Here is a 23,769-nt window from a genome sequence, read left to right on the forward strand (position 1 = left end):
TCTCACTGAGGTTTTGATTTGGATTTCCCTGATGCCAAGCAATGTTGAGCACTTTTTCATGTGTCTGTTGGCCATTTGGATGTCTTCTTTGGAAAAATGTCTGTTCATGTCTTCTGCCCATTTCTTGATTGGATCATTTGTTCTTTGGGTGTTGAGTTTGATAAGTTCTTTACAGATTTTGGATACTAGCCCTTTATCTGATATCTCATTTGCAAATGTCTTCTGCCATTCTGTCAGTTGTCTTTTGGTTTTGTTGACAGTTTCCTTTGCTGTGCAAAAGCTTTTTATCTTCATGAAGTCCCAATAGTTCATTTTTGCCCTTGCTTCCTTTGCCTTTGGCGATGTTCCTAGGAAGAAGTTGCTGCGGCTGAGGTCAAAGAGGTTGCTTCCTGTGTCCTCCTTTAGGATTTTGATGAATTCCTGACTCACATTTAGGTCCTTCAACCATTTTGAGTCTATTTTTGTGTGTGGTGTAAGGAAATGGTCCAGTTTCATTCTTCTGCATGTGGCTGTCCAATTTTCCCAACACCATTTGTTGAAGAGACTGTCTTTTTTCCATTGGACATTCTTTGCTGCTTTGTCGAAGATTAGTGGACCATAGAGTTGAGGGTCCATTTCTGGGCTCTCTATTCTGTTCCATTGATCTATGTGTCTGTTTTTGCGCTAGTACCATAGTGTCTTAAAGATTACAGCTTAGTAATAGAGCTTGAAGTCCAGAATTGTGATGTCACCAGCTTTGCTTTGCTTTTTCAACATTCCTCTGGCTATTCAGGGTCTTTTCTGGTTCCATACATTTTTAGGATTATTTGTTCCATTTCTTTGAAAAAAGTGGATGGTATTTTGATAGGGATTGCATTAAATGTGTAGATTGCTCTAGGTAGCATTGACATCTTCACAATATTTGTTCTTCCAATCCATGAGCATGGAACGTTTTTCCATTTCTTTGTGTCTTCCTCAATTTCTTTCATGACTATTTTATAATTTTCTGAGTACAGATTCTTTGCCTCTTTGGTTAGATTTAGTCCTAGGTATCTTATGGTTTTGGGTGCTATTGTAAATGGGATCGACTCCTTAATTTCTCTTTCTTCTGTCTTGTTGTTGGTGTATAGGAATGCCACTGATTTCTGTGCACTGATTTTCTATCCTGCCACTTTACTGAATTCCTGTATGAGTTCTAGCTGTTTTGGGGTGGAGTCTTTTGGGTTTTCCACATAAAGTAGCATATCATCTGCAAAGAGTGAGAGTTTGACTTCTTCTTTGCTGATTTGGATGCCTTTTATTTCTTTTTGTTGTCTGATTGCTGTGGCTAGGACTTCTAGTACTATGTTGAATAGCAGTGGTGATAGTGGACATCCCTGCCGCGTTCCTGACCTTAGGGGGAAAGCTCTCAGTTTTTCCCCATTGAGAATGATATTTGCTGTGGGTTTTTCAGAGATGGCTTTATGATATTGAGGTATGTAGCCTCTATGCCTATACTCTGAAGAGTTTTGATCAAGAAAGGATGCTGTACTTTGTCAAATGCTTTTTCTGCATCTATTGAGAGGATCATATGGTTCTTGTTCTTTCTTTTATAAATGTACAGTATCACATTGATTGATTTGCAGATGTTGAACCAACCTTGCAGCCCAGGGATAAATCCCACTTGGTTGTGGTGAATAATCCTTTTAATGTACTGTTGGATCCTATTGGCTAGTATTTTGGTGAGAATTTTTGCATCCATGTTCATCAAGGATATTGGTCTGTAATTCTCCTTTTTGATGGGATCTTTGTCTGGTTTTGGGACCAAGGCAATGGTGGCTTCATAAAACGAGTTTGGAAGTTTTCCTTCCATTTCTATTTTTTGGAACAGTTTCAGAAGAATAGGTTTTAATTCTTCTTTAAATGTTTGATAGAATGTCCCTGGGAAGCCATCTGGCCCTGAGCTTTTGTTTGTTGGGAGATTTTTGATTACTGCTTCAATTTCCTTAGTGGTTATAGGTCTGTTCAGGTTTTCTGTTTCTTCCTGGTTCAGTTTTGGTAGTTGATACATCTCTAGGAATGCATCCATTTCTTCCAGATTATATAATTTGCTGGCATATAGTTGCTCATAATATGTTCTTATAATTGTTTGTATTTCTTTGGTATTGGTTATGATCTCTCCTCTTTCATTCATGATTTTATTTATTTGGGTCCTTTCTCTTTTCTTTTTGATAAGTCTGGCCAGGGGTTTATCAATTTTATTAATTCTTTCAAAGAACCAGCTCCTAGTTTCATTGATCTGTTCTACTGTTCTTTTGGTTTCTATTTCATTGATTTCTGCTCTGATCTTTATTATTTCTCTTCTCCTGCTGGGTTTAGGCTTTATTTGCTGTTCTTTCTCCAGCTCCTATAAGTGTAGGGTTAAGTTGTGTGTTTGAGACCTTTCTTGTTTTTTGAGAAGGCTTGTATTGCTATATCCTTTCCTCCTAGGACTGCCTTTGCTGTATCCCAAGGATTTTGAACAGTTGTGTTTTCATTTTCATTTGTTTCCATGAATTTTTTTAATTCTTCTTTAATTTCCTGGTGACCCATTCAGTCTTTAGTAGGATGCTCTTTAGCCTCCATGTATTTGAGTTCTTTCCGACTTTCCTCTTGTGACTGAGTTCTAGTTTCAAAGCATTGTGGTCTGAAAATATGCAGGGAATGATCCCAATCTTTTGGTACTGATTGAGACCTTATTTGTGACCTAGGATGTGATCTATTTTGGAGAATGTTCCATGGGCACTAGAGAAGAATGTGTATTCTGTTGCTTTGGGATGGAATGTTCTGAATATATCTGTGAAGTCCATTTGGTCCAGTGTGTCATTTAAAGTCTTTATTTCCTTGTTGATCTTTTGCTTAGATGATCCGTCCATTTCAGTGAGGTGGGTGTTAAAGTCCCCCACTATTATTGTATTGTTGTCAATGTGTTTCTTTGCTTTTGTTATTAATTGGCTTATATAAGTGGTTGCTCCCATGTTAGGGGCATAGATATTTACAATTGTTAGATCTTCTTGTTGGATAGACCCTTTAAGTAGGATATAGTGTCCTTCCTCATCTCTTATTACAGTCTTTGGTTTAAAATCTAATTTGTCTGATATAAGGATTGCCACCCCAGCTTTCTTTTGGTGTCCATTAGCATGGTAAATGGTTTTCCACACCCTCACTTTCAATCTGGAGGTGTCTTTGGGTCTAAATTGAGTCTCTTGCAGACAGCATATCGATGGGTCTTTTTTTTTTAATCCAATCTGATACCTTGTGTCTTTTGATTGGGGCATTTAGCCCATTTACATTCAGGGTAACTATTGAAAGATATGAATTCAGTGCCATTTTATTGCCTGTAAGATGACTGTTACTGTATATTGTCTGTGTTCCTTTCTGGTCTATGTTACTTTTAGGCTCTCTCTTTGCTTAGAGGACCCCTTTCAATATTTCTTGTAGGGCTGGTTTCGTGTTTGCAAATTCTTTAGTTTTGTTTGTCCTGGAAGTTTTTTATCTCTCCTTCTATTTTCAATGACAGCCTAGCTGGATATAGTATTCTTGGCCACTCTAAATATATCATGCCAGTCCTTTCTGGCCTGCCAGGTCTCTGTGGATAGGTCTGTTGGCAATCTAATGTTTCTACCATTGTAGGTTATAGATCTCTTGTCCCGAGCTGCTTTCAGGATTTTCTCTTTGTCTCTGAGACTTGTAAGTTTTACTATTAGATGTTGGGGGGTTGACCTATTTTTCTTGATTTTGAGGGGGGTTCTCTGTGCCTCCTGGATTTTGATGCCTATTTCCTTCCCCAAATTAGGTAAGTTCTCTGCTGTAATTTTTTATATAGGTATATATTTGCCCCAATATACCTTCTGCCCCTCTATCTCTTTCTTCTTCTTCTGGGATCCCAATTATTCTAATATTGTTTTGTCTTATGGTATCACTTATCTCTCGAATTCTGCCCTCATAATCCAGTAGTTGTTTATCTCTCTTTTTCTCAGCTTCTTTATTTTCCATCATTTGGTCTTCTATATTGCTAATTCTCTCTTCTGCCTCATTTATCCTAGCAGTTAGAGCCTCCATTTTTTATTTCACCTCATTAATAGCCTTTTTGATTTCGTTTTGGTTAGATTTTAGTTCTTTTATTTCTCCAGAAAAGGTTTCTTTAATAACTTCCATGCTTTTTTCAAGCCCAGCTAGTATCTTGAAAATCATCATTCTGAACTCTAGTTCTGACATCTTACTAATGTCTGTATTGATTAGGTCCCTGGCAATCAGTACTGCCTCTTGTTTTTGTTTTTTTTTTTTTTTTAGGTGATTTTTTCCATCTCATTTGTCCAGAGAAGAATAGATGAATGAGAGAACAAAATGCTAACGGGGTAACAACAAACCCAGAAAAATATACACTAAACAAATCAGAAGAGACCTGAAACCAGGGGAAAAGAAAGGGAGAGAAGGAACAAAGATAAAGAAACAGAAAAAGATTAAAAAAAAAAAAAAAAAAAACAGAATATGATCAAATATGATCAGGCTGGTGCATAGATCAGTGCCACACACTAGATTTTGGGCATATTTTGATCTGTTAGAAGAAAGTGCCTCCCAAAATTTTAAAGAAAGAAAAACTTATATATGTATAAAATAAGGGTAAATACAATGAAGGGATGGAATATGACTTTAAAGATGAAATTATAAAAGATTTTATAAAAGGAATTGATAAGATAAGAAGTTGGTTGAAAAAAGAAAGAAGAGGATTTAAAAAAAAAAAAAGGGAGAGAATGTGATCAGGCGGGAGACTAGAACAAAGCCATACACTAGAGATTTAGGGTATATTTTGGTCTGTTAGAAGAAAATGTATCCCAAAATTTTAAAGAGAGAACAACTTTTATATATATATATACCAAAAATAAGGTTAACTACTATAAGGGATAGAATATGACTCTAAAAATGAAAAATAAAAGATTTTTTTAAAAAGGGATTGAGAAGATGTTGGTTGAAAAAGGGAAAGAGAAAAATTCAAAAAAAAAAGAAAAAAAGAAAATTAAAAAAATTAACTTTGAAAGACTAAAGAATCATGGGAAAAAAGTCATGAATTCTATGTGCTGTATTCCTGTAGTGCTGGCGTTCTGCCATTCTCATTGATCAGTAAACTTGGTCTTGGCTGGCTGTTCTTGCTGATCTTCTGGGGGAGGGGCCTGTTACCGTGGTTCCCAAATGTCTTTGTCGGAGATGGAATTGCCCAGCCCTTGCCGGGGGCCGGGCTAAGTAATCTGCTCGGGTTTGCTCTCAGGAGCTTTTGTTCCCTGCAAGCTTTCCGTACCGCCTTGGAGGAGGAGAGTGAAAATGGCAGCCTCCCAGTCTCCACCCCAGAGGAGCCGAGAACTCGGGGCCCCGCTCCTCAGTGAGCCCCAGAGAAAAGCAGTCAATCACTCCCGTCTCCCCCGTCTCCAGCCGCACTCTGTGCTCACCTGTTCTGTGACCGAGCATTTCTATCTCTGGTACACGACCCTGTGTGGAGTCTCCAAACCCAGCAGATTCCTGTGGTGCACTCCCGCGCTGCTCCCCCCAGGGGAGGAAGGGGAGTCTCCCTGGATCTGCCACTTGTTGGGTCCCTGCTGGAGGAGCAGTGGCCCAACTGTGCTGTGGATCACAGTTTATGGCAACCCTGAGCTGAAAGCCCACTCCTCAGCTCCGTCTCTGCAGCCGGCTTCCCTGCTCCAATACCTGGGAGCTCTGCCACTCTCAGGCATCCCCATTCTTTCTGTGACCTCGAGGGTCCTGAGACCACACTGTCCCAGTGAGGGTTCCACCCCCCCTCCCTCCCCTGCTTAGCCACTGGAGGGACATCCCTCAGCGGAGCTTCTAAAATTTCTGATTTTGTGCTCCGCTACTCTACCACTTGCCGGTAGGAGCTGACAGAGGCCCCATCCCCCGCCATCTATCTTCCCAAATATCGCCTCGGATTCACTTCTCCACACGTCCTACCTTCCAGAAAGTGGTTGCTTTTCTGTTCAAAGAGCTGCTGCTATTCTTTTCTTCGATCTCCTGTTGAGTTTGTAGGTGTTCAGCATGGTTTGATCCCTATCTAGCTGAATTCCTGGGACCAGACGGAATTTAGGTCTCCTACTCCTCTGCCATCTTGCTCCTCTCCCTGAGAATCTGATTCTTTAATGGCATAAGGGCAGTTCTTTTAATTTGGATAAATTAATGTGTTTTCTGGGATTCTTAAGTTTCATCCCTTGGGTTTCATCCCAAATTAATTATTGGTATTTTGGGGGATATCATTTTAAGAGGAAAATTAAAAATGATTTGGGTAGCCAGAAAAAAAATATGGAAAAAAAAATTAAAGAAGAAAGATGAGAATTAAAGGCACTTTCTCTTTATCAGAATTTTCCTTCTTTCTCTACTGTTCCTGTTTCATCCATTCCCCTGGTTTCCTTTTATCCTTCCTTGTCTCAATCTGACTCCTTGAAGAAGGAAGTGATGAATTTTTGAACAAGTAGTTCCCTCATTAGTGGATTTCTCTGAAAAAAAAAAAGAATATAGGCACAATTTCTTTACTGGTTAATGGATTATCTGCTCAATTAGATGGCACAGGTTTATGTATCTTATAGCTTAGCGCTGAGTCCTTTTCATATTTTAGCTCAGATTCCACCTGTAAGAGTTCCCTATCATCCGTATACTCTGTAGCTAAGAAAGCAGACTTAATACAGAGATCTGATTGGGGGATAATGGAGAATATAGTGAAAAACTATGCCACCTATGAAGACAATAGGATGGAGAGTAGCTGCACTGGTCACTTGAAAAAAGGCAAGCAAACAAGTTATTAAATTGATGAATGCCAATATGGGAAGGGAAACAAAACTGCCACATAATTTACATTTTTCTTGTCTCAATGCCAGAAAAACAAGCCCTTCCTATTTGAATTGACAGAAAAGCTGATTCCATTGAATATTCAGAACGCCTATCCTTTCACTTTCAGTCTGTATGTGTTTTTAGGTCTGAAGTGAATCTCTTGTAGGCAGCATATAAATGGGTCTTGTTTTTTTAATCTATTCTACTACCCTGTGTCTTTTGATTGGAGCATTTAGACCATTTACATTTAAAGTAATTATTGATAGGTATGTACTTATTGCCATTTTGTTAATGTCTTCTGGTTTTTTTTGTAGTTCTCTGTTTCTTTTCTCTTGCTCTCCTTGATAACTTTAAATGTTATGCTTAGTTTTCTTTCTCTTTATTTATTGTGTAATTATTATATGTTTTGGTTTTGTGGTTAACATGGGGTTCATCTATAACATCCTAAGTACATAGCAATCTATAGTAAGTTGATATTCTAAAAGAAATTTTTTGCTTTCTCCTACCTCCATATTTTATGTATATGTTGTCATATCTTTTTATATATTTTTACTCATAATTTTCTTCTAATTATGGTCTTTTCTTTTCCCCTTAAAGAAATCCCTTTCACATTTCTTAAAAGGCCTGTTTATAGGTGATAAGTACTTTGAACTTTTGTCTGTGAACTTTTTATCTATCAATTCTGAGTAACAACATTGTCAGTAGAGTATTCTTTATTGTAGGTTTTTTTTCCTATCAGAATTTTGAGTAAATTATGCCATTCTCTACTGGCCTGCAAAGTTTCTGCTGAAAAATCAGCTGATAGCTATATGGGGCTTCCCTTATATAACTTTTTTATTTCTCTTGCTGCTTCTAAAATTATCTTTATCTTTAACCTTTGACATTTTAATTATGTGTGTGGTGTAGAACTTGGGTTCATCTTGTTTGGAATTCTCTGTGCTACCTGAACATGGAGATTAGTTTCCTTCCCTAGATTAGGAAAGTTTTCAGGTATTATTTTTTTAAAATGAGTTTTCTGCCCCTTTTTCTTTCTTTTCCTTCTGGGACCCCTATAATGTGAATTTTTTTTTTTTTTTTTTTTTTTGCTTGAGGTTCTCCAAGAGAGCCTTTAACCTATTCTCATTTTTTAAAGTGCATTGTCCTTTTTGCTGTTCAACTTGGGTGCTGTCACCCTGTCTTCCAGATTGTCAATCCATTCTTCTGCATCCACTAATCTGTTGTTGATTCCCTTTAGTGCATTTTTCATTCAATTATTGTACTCTCCAACTCTGATTGGCTATTTATGTTTTCTGTCTCTTGTTGAAGTTCTTATGGAGCTCATCCACTTTTTTCTCTAGTCTGATAAGCATTTTTATGATCACTAATTTAAAGTCTTTATCAGGCATATTGCTTATCTCTGTTTCATTTAGTTTTTTGTTTTTTTTTTTCCCCTGAGGTTTTGTCTTGTTCTTTCATTTGGAGCATGTTTCTCTGTCTCCTCATTTTGCTGGACTTCCTGTGTTCTATGAATTAGACAGAATAATTACTTCTAAACTTGAAGGAATGATCTTGTGTATGGTCATCTATTTTGTAGTCTGTGTGTGCCTTGTAACTGTGGCTGTCTGGTTTGAGCTGTGGCTGGCATGAGCTGGGGGTCCTGGGGCACTCTGTACTGGGGGGATGGCCAGAGCTGAAGTGGTCATGGGTGGGGATAGTCCTGGTGATCTCCACACAGAGGCCACCATGGTAGGGCAGCTAAAGCTGAAACGGATACAACCCAGGGCTTTTTGCACAGAGGGAACTCTGGAAGTACAGTTAAAGTTGAAATGGACATGGACATGGCAGTCCCTGGGCTCTCTACACAGAGGGCATCCTGTCAGAATAGCTAAAGCTGAAATGGGTGCAACCCAAGTTATCTCAGAGCTCTCTGAACAGAGGGTGCTCTTGCAATACAGCCAAAGCTGAAGTGGGCATGAACCACAGCAGTCACTGGGCACTCTGCACAGAGGGTATCTTACCAGGATAGCTAAAGCTGAAATGGATACAAATTGGGAGTGTCTGGGGCTTTATGCACAGAGCTCTATGCATAGAGCACACCCTGGCAGGATGCTGAAACTGAAGTGGGCATGAGCCAGGATGTCCCAGGGCTCTCCACAGAGAATACATGTTGGCAGGACAGCTGAAGCGGAATTGGGTGGGAGTTGGGTTGTCTCAGGGAGCTCAATGCAAAAGGTGCCTTGGTAGGGCAATTGGAGTTAAGGCCAGCATGGGCCAGGGTATCCCAGGGTGCTTCATGGAAGAGATACTCTGGTGGGGCAGCTGGTCTGAGGCAGGGTGCTGATCAGGGGGTCCTAGGGTGCTCCACACAGGGATTGCCCTGGAGAGGTGGCTGGAACCAAGGCAGCATGGACCAGGGGTTCCTGGGGCACTCTGAGCAGGAGACACCCTGATGGGGAAGCTGGAGATGAAGCAGGTGTGAGCTGGGAGATGAAAGAGTGCTGTGCACTGGCCGTGCCCTAGCAAACCATCGGAAGTTGAAGTGCTGTGGACCTGGAGTGTTCTGAGTTGTTCTGAACCTGTGTCACTATGGCAAGGCAGGTGGAGCTGGAATAAATTCTGACCAGGGCTTTCCTGGTATGTGCTGTGTGGGGGCTGCTTTTGTAGGACAGCTGGGACTGGTGTGGGATAGGGACCCAGGGCTCACTAAGGTGGTGCCAGCTAGGGTGACCAGACCCTGCTCCTGTCCATGCTATCAAGGTAGAGAAGTAACATAAACCATGGTGCTCCCCAGCCCCTCCAACAGAGTTCTAGCAGCTCCCCCACCTATTTGTCAGGGTTCTAGGACTATTTCCTTTACATTCTAGCTGCTTTTTTAAACCATGGATATTTTTCTGTGTCCCAGGGCAACTGGGGCTGGTATGGGCTGGGAGCCTGGGCTTGCTGAGAAAGCAGACCGGCTATGGTGTCCAGACACTGTTCCTGTCTGTGCTATTAAGGTGGAATAAAAATAAACATTAAGTCCATGTGACACATGCACATGTGTGCAAGAGTGCAGAGAACAAAAGGTTCTTCTATATGTAAAAATACCCATATTATAAATAGAAAGAATGATAGAATCAGAACACTAACCTTTTTCAATCATCAATGTATTAATTGATGGACTTACACATAATAAATGATTTTAGTTACTAGGTATTTTATAATGTGATTATTAATATTATAAACATTTATTTTTTTAATGATGAAATCTGGAGACACTACCTTAAATCAAGTAACGGAATTTAATATCAACAATTTTACAAAATGACCTCGTAGCCTTACTAAGATGATGAACTGAAAGTGACACATCATTTTTATAGCACTCTTGATAAAAAATGTTTAATCTGAACAAAGAGATAATAAGCAAATTCAAATAGGTGAAGGGAATTAAGAGGAACAAATTTTCAGTTATAAAATAAATCACAGGGATAAAAAGTGAAGAATAGGGAAATTAGTCAATTATATTATGATAACGTTGTATGGTGACAGATGATAACTACACTTACCAGAGCATTTTGTAATATGTATAATTGTCCATTACTAAGTTATACACCTAAAACATAATATTGTATGTTAACTCTACTTCAACTAAAAAATTATTTAAAAAAAATTAAGTTGGGAGACATATTAAAAACATGCACATAAACCTGAGTTCTTTAAGACATTAATGACAGAAAAGATAAAAAAGCAAGCACATGGTTCTATTTTAAAGTAATAATAAATAAAGGGAGATTTAAAAAAAAACAATTAAGGAGATTAAAGGAGAAAAAGAAAAATTATAACTAAATGTAATACATGGTCTTTGGTTGGATTCAAAAACAACCAAGCATAACAAGGTATTAAATATATTATTGAGTCAATAGAAAAAATTAATATAACTGGTTATTAGATAATTTTATTGTTTTAAATGACAGTCCTTTTGTGTATCATAGTCAAGTAGAAGAATGCACTTTTTTTTGAAATATATATTACAGTAACTAAGAATGACATCACAATGTTTACAATCTTTTTTCCTTTTTAATTAACTTACTCATTTCCTTTGATCTCTTTTCCCCACTATCATTTCATTTTCTCCTCACAACCATTCTAATTTTCTTTTCTTTTTTTTTTTTTTTTTTAAAGATTTTATTTATTTATTTGAGAGAGAGAGAATGAGAGACAGAGAGCATGAGAGGGAGGAGGGTCAGAGGGAGAAGCAGACTCCCTGCAGAGCAGGGAGCCCGATGTGGAACTCGATCCCGGGACTCCAGGATCATGACCCGAGCCAAAGGCAGCTGCTTAACCAACTGAGCCATCCAGGCGCCCTCTAATTTTCTTTTTTTAATTAAAGTATAATTAACATACAATGTTATTAGTTTCAGATGTACAACATACCAATTTGAGAATTCTATACATTACTCAGTGCTTGCCATGATAAGCTTAGTCACCATCAATCCCCATACGATGTTATTAAAATATTATTGGACATATCTTTGTAACTCCATAACCTTTTATTTTATAATTGGAAGTTTGTACCTCTTAATGCCCTTTATTTTGCCATCCCCTTCACAATGTCCCCTCAGGCAACCACAAATTTGATCTCCATATTTGAGTCTGTTTTATTTTTCTTATTGTTTTTAAATTCCATATATAAGTAAAATCATAAGTTATGTGTCTTTCTCTAATTTCACTTAGTACCTCCTTAGTCCATCATGTTGCAAATGGCAAGATCTCAATAAACATAAGGGTGCACATACCTTTTTGAACTAGTATTTTTTTTTTCTTTGGGTAAGTATCCATTAGTGGAATTACTGGATCATATGGTAATTCTAGGTTTTTTTTTTTTTTTTTTTTTTTTTTTGAGAAACCTCCACATTGTATTCTGAAGTAATTGCACCAATCTGCATTCCCACTAACAGTGTATGAAGGTTCCTTTTTCTCCACGTTTGCCACGCTTGTTATTTCTTGTTTTTTTGATACTAGCCATTCTGAGAGGTGTGAGTTGATATCTCATTGTGGTTTTGATTTGCATTTCCCTGATGCTCAGTGATGTTGAGCATCTTTTTATGTGTCTGTTGGTCACCTGTGTTCCTTTGAAAAATGTCTGCTCAGGTCCCCTGCCCATTTTTAAACCAGATTGGTTTGTTTGTCTGTTTATTGGGGTTAAGTTATATAAATTATTTATATATTTGGATATGCACCCCTTATTGGATATATCATTTGCAAACATCTACTCCCATTCAGTAGGTTGACTTTTTGTTTCACTGATGGTTTCCTTTGTTGTGAAAAACCTTTTTGTTGTAGTGTACTCCCAGTAGTATATTTTTGCTTTTGTTTCCCTTGTTTGAGGAGATGTAACCCTAAATGTGTTGCTAAGGCTGATTTCCAAAAGATTGCTATGTTTTCTTGTAGGAGTCTTATGGTTTCAGGTCTCATTTTTAGATCTTTCATCCATTTTGAGTTTACTTTTGTATATGGTGAGAGCAGTCTAGTCTCATTCTTTTGCATGTAGCTGTCCAGTTTTCTTCAGCACCATTTATAGAAGAGACAGTCTTTTCCCTATGGTATATTCTTGACACTTATGCTGCATATTAATTGACCATATAGGTATTGCTTTATTTATGGGCTTGCTATCATGTTCCATTGATTTTTTTTGTCTCTGTACAGTACAATCCCTTTGGTTTCTATAACTTTGTAATATAGCTTGAAACCTGGAATTGATACTTCCAGCTTTGTTCTCCTTTTTCAAGATGGCTTTGATTATTCTAGGTGTGTTGTAGTTCCATACAAATTTTAGGATTCTTGCATAAAATTCTATTGGTATTTTGATTGGGGTTGCTTTGAATTTGTAGATTCCCTTTGGGTACTGCAGACATTTAACAATATTAATTTTTCTGATCTATGAGCATGGTATATCTTTCCATTTGTGTCCTCAATGTCATAGTTTTCAGAGTTTAGGTCTTTGACCTCCCTTATTAAATTTATTCTTAGATATTTTATTCTTTTTGGTGCATTTGTAAATGGGATTTTCTTAATTTCTCCTTCTGCTATTTCATTGTTAGTATATAAAAATGCAACAGACTTTCTTATAGTGATTTTCTATCCTGCAACTTTACTAAATGTATTTCTCAGTTCCAGTAGTTTTTTGATGGAGTTTTCTATATATAGTGTCATGTCATCTGCAAATAGTAACAATTTTACTTCTTTCTTATTAATTTGGATGCCTTTTCTTTTTTGTTCTTTTCTGATTCCTGTGGCTACAACTTCCAGTATTCTGTTGAATAAAAGTGGGTAGAGTAGACATCTTTATCTTATTCCTGATGTTATTTTTTTGTTTTTTTAACAGAAAGTATGATGTTAGCTGTGGGGTTTTCATATGTGGCCTTTACTTACTTTCTTATTTATTTAAAGATTTATTTGTTTATTTGAGAGATTGAGGCAGGGAGGGAGGGAGGGAGGGAGTTAGTGAGGGGGAAGGGGCAGAAGGGGAGGGAGAGAGAGAGAGAGGATCTCAAATAAACTCCCTGCTGAGCATGGAACCTGATGTGGGGCTCCAACTCAGGACCCTGAGATCATGACCTGAGCTGAAATCAAGAGTCAGATGCTCAACCAAGCCACCCAGGTGCCTTCATATATGACCTTTATTATGTTCAAGTCATATTTCTTCTAACTTCACTTTGTTGAGAGTTATCATAAATAGATGATACATTTAGACATATTTGTTCATTTGATACATATGAACATTTTGTTTAAAAAATTATCTTTAGAGATCATTTTTTTTAACCTTTCTGTTAATTTGATGTAGCACATTAATTGATTTGCAAATATTGAACCATACTTGCATCCCTGGAATAAATTTTACTTGTCATGGTGAATGATTTTTTAAATGTATTGTTGAATACAGTTTGCTAATATTTTGTTGAGGATTTTTGCATCTATGTTCATCAAATATATTAGATATATGCCTGTACTGTCTGGTTTTGGTATCAGGATAATGCTGGTCTTGTAGAATGAATTTGGAAGTTTTCCTTCGTCTTATATATTTTTTATTTATTTTTATTTCCTTAAATAATCTCTACTATCCCATGTGGGGTTTGAACTCACAATCCCGAGATGAAGAGTTGCATTCTCAAATGAGTGAGCCCTCTAGGCACTGTTCTTATATTTTTTTGGAATAGTTTGAGAAGAATAGGTATTAATTCTTCTTTAAATATTTGGTAGAATTCTCCAGTAAACACATCCTTTCCTGGGCTTTTGTGTGTTGGGAGTTTATTACTGATTCAATTTTATTACTAGTAATCAGTCTGTTCAAATTTTCTAATTCTTTCTGATTTAGTTAATGGAGATGGTGTCTTTCATGGAATTTATCCATTTCTTCTAGGCTGTCCAATATGTTGGCATATAATTTTTCATAATATTCTCTATAATCCTTTGTATTTTAACTTATTTCTTTTTCTTCATTTCTGGTATTTTTTTGGGTCTTTTTTGTTGTTGTTTGTCTAAAGGTTTATTAATTTTGTTTATATTTTCAAAGAACCACCTCTTGGTTTCAATAATCTTTTCTATTTTTTGTTTCGATTTCTGCTCTAATCTTGTTTTTCTAGTTTCTTTGGGTGTAAGGGTAGGTTGTTTGAGATTTTTCTTGTTATTTGAAGTAGGCCTGTATTACTATAAACTTCCCTCTTAGAACTGCTTTTGCTGTGTCCCAAAGACTTTGATCATTGTGTTTTCATTTTCATTTGCCTCCATGTTTCTTTTTTATTTCCTCTTTGATTTCTTGGTTAGCCCACTGGTTGTTTAGCAGCATGTTGCTTAACCACTACATGTGTTTTTTCCAGTTTTTTTTTTTCTTGTAATTGATTTTTAGTTTCATACCATTGTGGGTGGAAAAGATGCTTGATACAATCTCAATCTTCTTAAATTTATTGAGACTTGATTTGTGGCCCTACATGTCATCTATCCTGGAGAATGTTCCATGTGAACTTGAAAATAATGTGTATTCTGCTGTTTTTGGGTGGAATGTTCTATGCATATCTGTTAAGTCCATGTAGTCTAATGTGTTGTTCAAAGATACTTTCCTTATTTTTTTCTGGATGGTCTACCCATTAATAGAAGTGGGTGTTAAACTCCCCTAGTATCATTGTATTACTGTCAATTTCTCCCATTATGTCTGTTAATAATTGCTTATGTATTTAGGCGTTCCTATGTTGGGTGTATAGATATTTACAATTGTTATATCCTTTTGTTGGATTGATCCCTTTATGGTTATGTGGTCCCTTTCTTTGGCTCTTCTTACAGACTTTGTTTTAAAGTCTATTTTCTCTGATGTAAGTATTGCTACCCTGATGTTTTTTTCACTTGTAATTATAAGGTCTGCTTTCTCATCCTTTTATTTTCACTCTGCATCTTTAGGTCTAAAGTGAGCCTTTTGTAGGCACCATATAAATGGGTCTTGTTTTTTTTAATCCATTCAGTCACCCTATGTTTTTTAATTGGAGCATTTATTTATTTTTAAAGATTTTATTTATTCATTTGAGAGAGAGAGAGAGAGCACAAGAGTGGGGTGAAGGGCAGAGGGAGAAGCAGACTCCCCGCAGAGCAGGGAGGCCGATGAGGGACTGGATCCCAGGACTCTGGGATCATGACCAGAGTCGAAGGCAGACGCTCAACCAACCGAGCCACCCAGGTGCCCTGATTGGAGCACTTAGCACATTTACATTTAAAGTAATTAATAGCTATGTACTTATTGACATTTTGTTAATTGTTTTGTGGTTGTTTTTGCAGTTCTTCTCTGTTCCTTTCTCTCTCTTGCACTCTTCTCTTGTGGTTTGAGGGCTTGCTTTAATGCCTAGAATCCTTTTTCTTTTCTTTTTGTATCTACTGTAGTTTTGAAATTTGTGGTTACCATTGTGTTTATATATGTGTATAGAAATCTATTATGTTAATGGTCATTTAAGTTCAAAAACGTTCTAAAAATATTAAATTTTTACTCCCCCTCCACATTTTAGACTTTTGTGTATCCTTTATATACCCAAGTACCTTTCAAACTGCTGCTTCTATGATGCATCTTGGGTAGGGTTATTATACTGGCTCTTCAAGGCAGGGACTTAGTTTTCTATTGCCCTCTACTTCTGCAGCTTTAAGTCCACTGATCTGTAAAGTTCCCGAAGTTAAGCCCCACAAGTTTTCAAGGGCAAATATATGGGGACTCATCTTCCCAGTGCAGGGCCCCAGGGCTGGAGGTACCTGGTGTGGGATCTTATCTTCTTGCTTTTCCATGCTTACGACGTGCCTCCCATTTGTGGTTAGTCCCACCAGGGGTTTGGTTCCCAACCAAGTCTCTGCCCCACCTATTCTTTTCAATGTGGCCTCCTCTCTAGGATTAAGTGTGGAAAGTCTGTTCTGTCTTTAGGTCATTTTTAGAGGTAATTGTATAGATGTAACTGTTGTCTGTGGGATGAGGTGAGCTCGGGATCTTCCTATGCTCTCATCTTCCCCATGTTCATCATCCAGTTTACAATTTAATTTCAAATGATTCAACCAAAAATAAATATATATCTATAACTAGAGCTATATTTAGAAAGAAAAAGGGATAAAATTAATGTAGTTAATATTAAGAACAGATTTATCAAGGGAGGGGTATACATGTGGATGCTCTTTTTAATGTTTTCACATTTCCTGGAAATTTTTTAAAAAATTTAAAGTTGGGAAGAAGGAAAACCTAAACCAAGGAACAAAAAATAAGGAAATACTCGACTTATTTTTATAATCTTGGGAAATTATAAAATATAGGCTATTGTTTATCTTTCAGATATATTTACTACAAAGTACATTTTAATCGATTTGAAATATGTACAAGCTCCAGAGGAATAAAAGTATACGAACATCTATACCCAAGTGATTGGAATATTTCTTTTAGAAATCTTTTTAAGTAAATAATTAGTTACATAAGAAGAAAAAAATTGCTATTTACCTGAGAGAGACATCATCTTTAATATCTATGATCTTGCCTGAATACAGAAGTATGTGTTTTATAAATTCATATTATGAAATTACTTGTCTTTTTATTCCATATTTACTCAGTTTGCATAAATGTTAATGTTTACTTTTGGAAAAATTACTTGTGGGAAATTTATAAGAAGAATTCAATAAAATTATGTAACTCTAATAATTTACTATAGAAGAAAATTTACATGATTAAAGGAAGATGAAAGTATCATTAAGTACTCATTTTTAGGGGAAAACAAACAAGATTCCACAATAAAATTTGGCTTTTTCAGTTGTATGTTCTCTGTGCATATTAACTCACACAAGTTGTGTATGTAAACTTGCTGAGTCTCATGTTTTCATAGAATAATATTTTTCATCATCATGATTTAACAGGAATTTAAGAACAAAATGGAATAAGCTTAAAATGAAAATAGAATAGCAGTTTATCATGTTTTGACCAATAAACTATCAATAGGCTTCTTAATGTTACAAAAGGCATGTTTTACTTTCCTATGTAAGGATTTCTAAAATGTTAATGCTATTGTGTGATTATCTTCACTCTGTACGAGGAAGTGTATGTGGCTTTCATTTTAAGAACAAATTGCAAACATTTTAAAATTATTTTCTTAGTTTTTTTAATGTCTCTATGAAGATTTTTATAAAATATATCTTTAGATTATTTTTCCTAAAGATGAAGATATGTTCATATTAATGTATAGGCACAATTAAAGCAGAGATGGAAATATCTCTTTAACAAAGATAGTTTGTCTCTAAATTACTACTGCTTATTAAAATAATTTGACTTTTTTTTAAAGATTTTATTTATTCATTAGAGGGAGAGGGAGCAACAGACTCCCTGCTGAGCTGGGAGCCCAACATGAGGCTCGATCCCAGGACCTGGAGATCATAACCTGAGCCGAAGGCAGACACTTAACCATCTGAGCCACCCAGGTGCCCCTAATTTGACATTTTTGGAGACTTAATAGCACATGGTAAGTTTTCATGAAGAATGTATAGATTGCTATGTAGACTGAATATATTAATTAAATTTGGCATTCAGAATTTGAAAAAATTGCTTAAAGTGCTTAAAATTTGGTATGATTTAAATATCTGAATTTTAAATATATTTTTTATGGCAAATGGATCTTCAAACAAAAATGTCATGTAGTAATTTTTATCATATCTCATGGATAAGCATTTATATTAAAGAATCAGCTATTATTGCAGAATACCAAAATGATTGTATATGATGGACAATATTCCCATATAAAACTTTTTCTATGTAAACTACTATGTAAAATCAACTGGATTTGATTTGTTCAGAATAAAGAACATTTAGATCATTCCTGTCTCTAACCTTCCCCATACAATCTTAGAATTTACACTACCTTCAATGAGGAATAAAAAGAAATAGATTCTAAAGCTAGAACTTCATCTTATTACCAGTCTTAGATCTTTGAGTGTGTAAGAGGTGTTGACAATTACCTAATATATTGGTTTTAGGTCAGTTCTTCATTTGGAATCCTTAGAAATTACTATTTTGAAGTTTTGTTCTCTTTAGATCATAGATCTCTATAGATCATAAGACAGATCCAACACTATGACTCTTTACCCCAACATAGGGAAAACAATAAGTTTGGATTAGTAAGCCTAACTTGGAGAAACTGTTTAAAAGAAATATGTTTCCTTTATTCCATAGGTACTAAATAAAAATCTCTGTGATAGGAAAAGTGGTTTTGAAAGGCAGGCTTCTAGAAGGCCCAGGAATGTAGGCAAGGAAGAGATTTATTAAGTCTTAATAAACCTCATCAGTGAATACTTATCAGATAATTCAACCCAGCATAGCAAGAACAGAGACCTAACATGAATTTGGGGCTGAGTACACCACAAATACAGTGAGGAGGGATGTTTCTGTGAACATATTCCTTAGTGTAGTATGTGTGTTCGTTGAGAAAATAAGTGTAATGCAGTGGTAATAAGAAAGAGGAGGGAGTCAGAAAAAAATCAGGCCCACATCTAGCCAAGCAGGGTTTTTGATATTTTGATTCTGGGCATGTGTAACAAATTTAAAGAGATGATTAGTTGTACCAGTGTATAGACATTCTTTCTTTTCCTTCTCCAAGATGGTTTGTGATTAAACTGCTACATAGCAGAATGGAATATACAGAGTTTAAACATAGATATGTATATTAAAAATATTTTACATTAAAATATTTTAATAGAAATATATAAGCACACATAAGTATATATTTACATCTATATATACGAACATATACATAATTTTCAAAAAGCTACTCCATTCAAAGAACAATCAAAATGAGGTCTTAGACATCATTGGTATTTTTATAACCAAAACAACACAGGAGGAAAATTAGGAAGAAATACCAATCAAGTACATAAATGGGTATGGTCATTATGTGTATGTGTGCATGTGCACATATTTATCATTGTTGATGATACTGTTTTAGGCAGACTCCTGTTCCTTCTTTGTGACATGAGCCCCAGTGCTTATACCTCTTCTGCTCTAAGTTTCTTTTGGCAGGAGTGTGAGAAAACGTGGCTACTAAGATATAAGTGTCAGTCACAGGGAACAGTTTCCAGCAAAGTTCTCAACAGTGCTATTACTAGGTTGACAGTGTAGGGAAACAGAATTTACCACCCTAAAATGTGTCTTTAGCATAAAGATTATTTTAGGCTGGTTATTTTTTAAGAAACTGCAAACACAGGAGAAGCTCTGAAAATCAAGTAGAAGTGACTCTTTTGTAAGAGAACATTTACATGTATAAGGCAAATCTATTTATAAGGGTGTCTCTCTCACTATACCAAGTATATGGGGATAATTCTAAATCTTTAGAAACTTATCAATGGAGAAGACAACAACTTAAATGTGTATAACACACTTACCTTTGTGTACAGTGTTTTTCCTGGTAATTTCTCATAATTAGCTCTCTAACCCCAACATCTTCTTGGGTATTTAGCTAAAGATGATATTAAAGGTGATGGCTTGGGGCATCTGCCTTCCGCTCTGGGATTGAGCATCATGTCGGGCTCCCCACTCAGTGGGGAGCCTGCTTCTCCCTCTGCCTCTGCCTGCAGCTCCCCTGCTTGTGCTCTCTCACTCTCTCTCTGTCAAATATATAAATAAAATCTTTAAAAAAAAATAACAGAGTTAGTTCTTCTGGGTCTCTCTGATATATAAATATTATTTAACTTTAGTTTTTCTCCTGCTATTCTGACTTTTTTTAAAAGATTTTTATTTATTTATTGAGAGAGAGAGAGAGAATGATAGAGAGCATGAGAGGGAGGAGGGTCAGAGGGAGAAGCAGACTCCCTGCTGAGCAGGGAGCCCGATGCGGGACTCAATCCTGGGGACTCCAGGATCATGACCTGAGCCGAAGACAGTCGCTTAACCAACTGAACCACCCAAGCACCCCCTGCTATTCTGAATTATATCAATTTAATTATTAGACCAAAGAACCTAGAAAGGAAGAAAGGAAAAATTTTCTGCCCCTACAGATGGTACCCATGAAGGGACAAACTTCACTGGCTGGATGCTGCTCATTTCATGGCTGTTGCAACTGAGAGATTCTATGACCTCTGACAAAAGCTGGCACAAGTTAACAATTTTTACCATGTTAGTCTTCTGGATCTCTGCCTTCAGTGTCTAATGGAATTGAGAGTGGTGAGAGTACTTTTCTTTGTCCAAATTTAGATTAGCAGAAGAAAATATTTGTGGAATTAGTGTCTTAGGTATAGTGACATTGGTAAAAGTTTATTATGAGTACTCATTTTCTATTGATCCTTTTTCTCCCAGAGATGGTCATTATTTTGTTTCTGTTTGGCTTTATAACCAATGAGATTATCCTCTCTGGTCTCTGCTGACTGGAGGATGCTTGTAGAGATACACATCTGGTGGACAGCTAAATAAGTTGCAGATCCAATACGCCAGTTGGTCAGAAACACAGGTAACAAACTAGACTAAGCAATGCAATTGCTGTTTCATTACCTTCCTTTCTGACTGTGGCCAGCTCTCAGAGGAGTTTGTCATAAGGGATCCTGGTCCATAAGGGGCCTTTATCATCTCAACCTTTGTTATTTTGTTAGTGCTAGAAAAGTCCCAATTAGTAACACCTGTCCAGTGTCAAAGACTGGTGGATCTGTGACTGGAGGTGTCTTATGTTCTCATGGGAAACTAGAGACACTGTTTGCACTATACCATTCTTACCACCTGTCACAATAAAGGTATTTTCTTTCTTAGACTATCTCTGGACCTTGTGAGGGCTGCATCTTTTAAACCTTCCTTGGGGATGCCTCTTACATCCATGGTTAAGACATAAAAAGCTTTATTGCTTTGAGTCACTATTAAGATTCACATTAAGATTAATGGATCCCACTCATCAATGGCCAGAGAGTAGATACTTTGAATTGAAAAACTTCTAGATTAAAAAAAAAAAGTTTGAGAGCTTTCATCCTTAACAGTTGTCTAATGGGTACTTATGGAAAGCCCAAATTAAAAAATAGTTACAAAGAAATATAATGGCTAGCCTTAGGGACTCCCTTAACAAAATAAAAGGACAGAAATTTAAAAACTTCATATCCAATGTAAATTCCCATCTTTAATTCCAAATAATTAAATATGACACCTTCTGGTACACATGTCTATTTTATAAGAACTGCCATCCAGAAAGCTGTAGATATCTACAAAAATGGCAAAATCATACTAAGATTTTTTTGTGTCTTGTCAACTTGACTTGGTAACTAGCAGGTTGGGGACTCCAAAACATGACCAGACTGAAATACTAATTGTACCCCCTTTGTGGATATGTCCAAACAGAAAATGTGGATTAAACTTCATTTTGACTGGGGTCCTCCCAAACTGCTGCCAGCCCTCAGGGTAATTATACCCCAGAATTACAATGATCATTATGAGAAATGTTCCAACTAGGTAATATTATTTTAAGAAGTGAATTAAAGGCAAGGAATTCCAAATCAAACAAACAAAATGGAATATATATTTAATTGGTATGCAGATGCTTCCAAACATTTTCAAAATACCAAAATAGCTTTGCTGAAGGATTTGTTGTGAAAGACTAATTAAAAATTTAAGTTATGAAAGGTACCTAAAACAAAAGTATAAAATTGATGTAATTCTTACTGCTCCCTTCTATCATCCTTTATTTGAGGACTCATTCTAATAATCCTTTGTCTGAATTTCCTTCCCACACTGAATATACAATTAAACAGATATCTTTCAAAATTAAACGACCCAAGGCTACAGGCAATTCTCTTCAGACATCTTTCACTCCTTGGTCAAAGGCCAAAGTAAGGGCCATAGTTAAAGAATTTCTTAAACTCGGAGGATTCTCAAAAGGTTTTGTAAATGGATTACCTCCTGAGATTAGTGGATAGAAAAAAAGGCAGAAAATAAAATGAGAAGCCACAGGACTCCTGACCATGTCTGATATTCAAAGTCTGATAGGAATTTTTTAAGGCTTCTGTCCTAAGCTAAATGTGCACAGAGAGAAAGAAAAACATTCCAGCATAGGTGGATGGGTGTGACAGTCCTTTGATATCAAGGTGTCAACCCAGTTTTTTGAGGAATTAAAAAACAGTTGTCTTTGTTTTACAAATCTAGTCTTTACAGAACCAGAGGTGTGACTGCAGAAACAATTCAGCATTTACCAATCCCAAAACCTTTCCCATTTATCTTTTTTTTTTTGGTCTTAGGAAACCAAAGTCCTTCTTGGAGGAACTTTTATTTTTTCACTGTGACTTTGAGATGTAAGTGTTCTACAAACTTCAGGGAGGTGGGTAATTCTTATCAGAAGGAACACAAAAAGGGAACATTCATTTAAAATTTAGATGAATTAGGGGTGCCTGGGTGGCTCAGATGGTTAAGCATCTGCCTTCGGCTCAGGTCATGATCTCAGTGTCCTGGGATCGAGTCCCATGTCCCACTCTCTGCTCAGCGGGGAATCTGCCTCTCCCTCTCTGCTCACATGTGCTCTCTCTCTCAAATAAATAAGTCAATAAAATGTTTTTTAAAAAAATAAATAAAATAAAATTTAGGTGAATTAAAAAAAATGTTCAGCCATCTGAGCAGATAAACTTAACACATTCCAACTGTTCTTTTATATCTACTGAATTTTATATTAATTGTATCTATGTAATGGGTAGAGGCTAGAATGTTAGGATTTCTCTTTGCATCTGTATGTTTATGTGTGCCTATATATGTAAATTATAGATGTGTGATATTTATCTACAGCTGGTTGGTATTGGTTAAAAATTAAGTATTCCAAAAATTCTTAGAAATATAACAACTAAACCACTGTTTTTCAAGTTGACATCATCTGGCATAATCTTGGGTAAATAATACCTAGTTGAAGGCTGTTAATATCATATACATAAAGTGGATAAAATGGAAAAGGGAGTAAAAGTGCTTTTAGAATGTGTGCAAACTTAAGCAGCCATCAACATAATATTGACTTCTATTTACCACAGGATGATACGTATGAAGCTTATGGTAACTACAAACCAAAAACCTACACACAAAATAGAGACAGGAATCCAAGCATAACACTAAAATCATAAATCATAAGGGTAGAGGGCAAGAAAAGAAAAAAAAGGGGAACTATGAAGACAAGCAGAAAACAATAAAATGGTAACAACTACATAACTACTTAACACGTAAATGGTATTAATGCTACAATCAAAAGACGGAGTGACTGAATGGATAAAAAACAAGACCAATCTGTAGGTTGTCTACAAGGGAACTGACTTCTTAACCTAAAGACACATACAGATTGAAAATGAAAGGACAGAAAAAATATTCCATCCAAATGGTAGTTAAAAAAAAAAAAAGCTGGGGTAGTATTACTTCTATCAGATAAAGCAGACTTTAAGACAAAGACTATAACACAAGACAAAGAAGATCTATATAGCAATAGAAAGATC

Source organism: Phoca vitulina, unplaced genomic scaffold (assembly GCF_004348235.1).
Source record: "Phoca vitulina isolate PV1807 unplaced genomic scaffold, GSC_HSeal_1.0 scaffold8, whole genome shotgun sequence".
Classification (NCBI taxonomy): domain Eukaryota; kingdom Metazoa; phylum Chordata; class Mammalia; order Carnivora; family Phocidae; genus Phoca; species Phoca vitulina.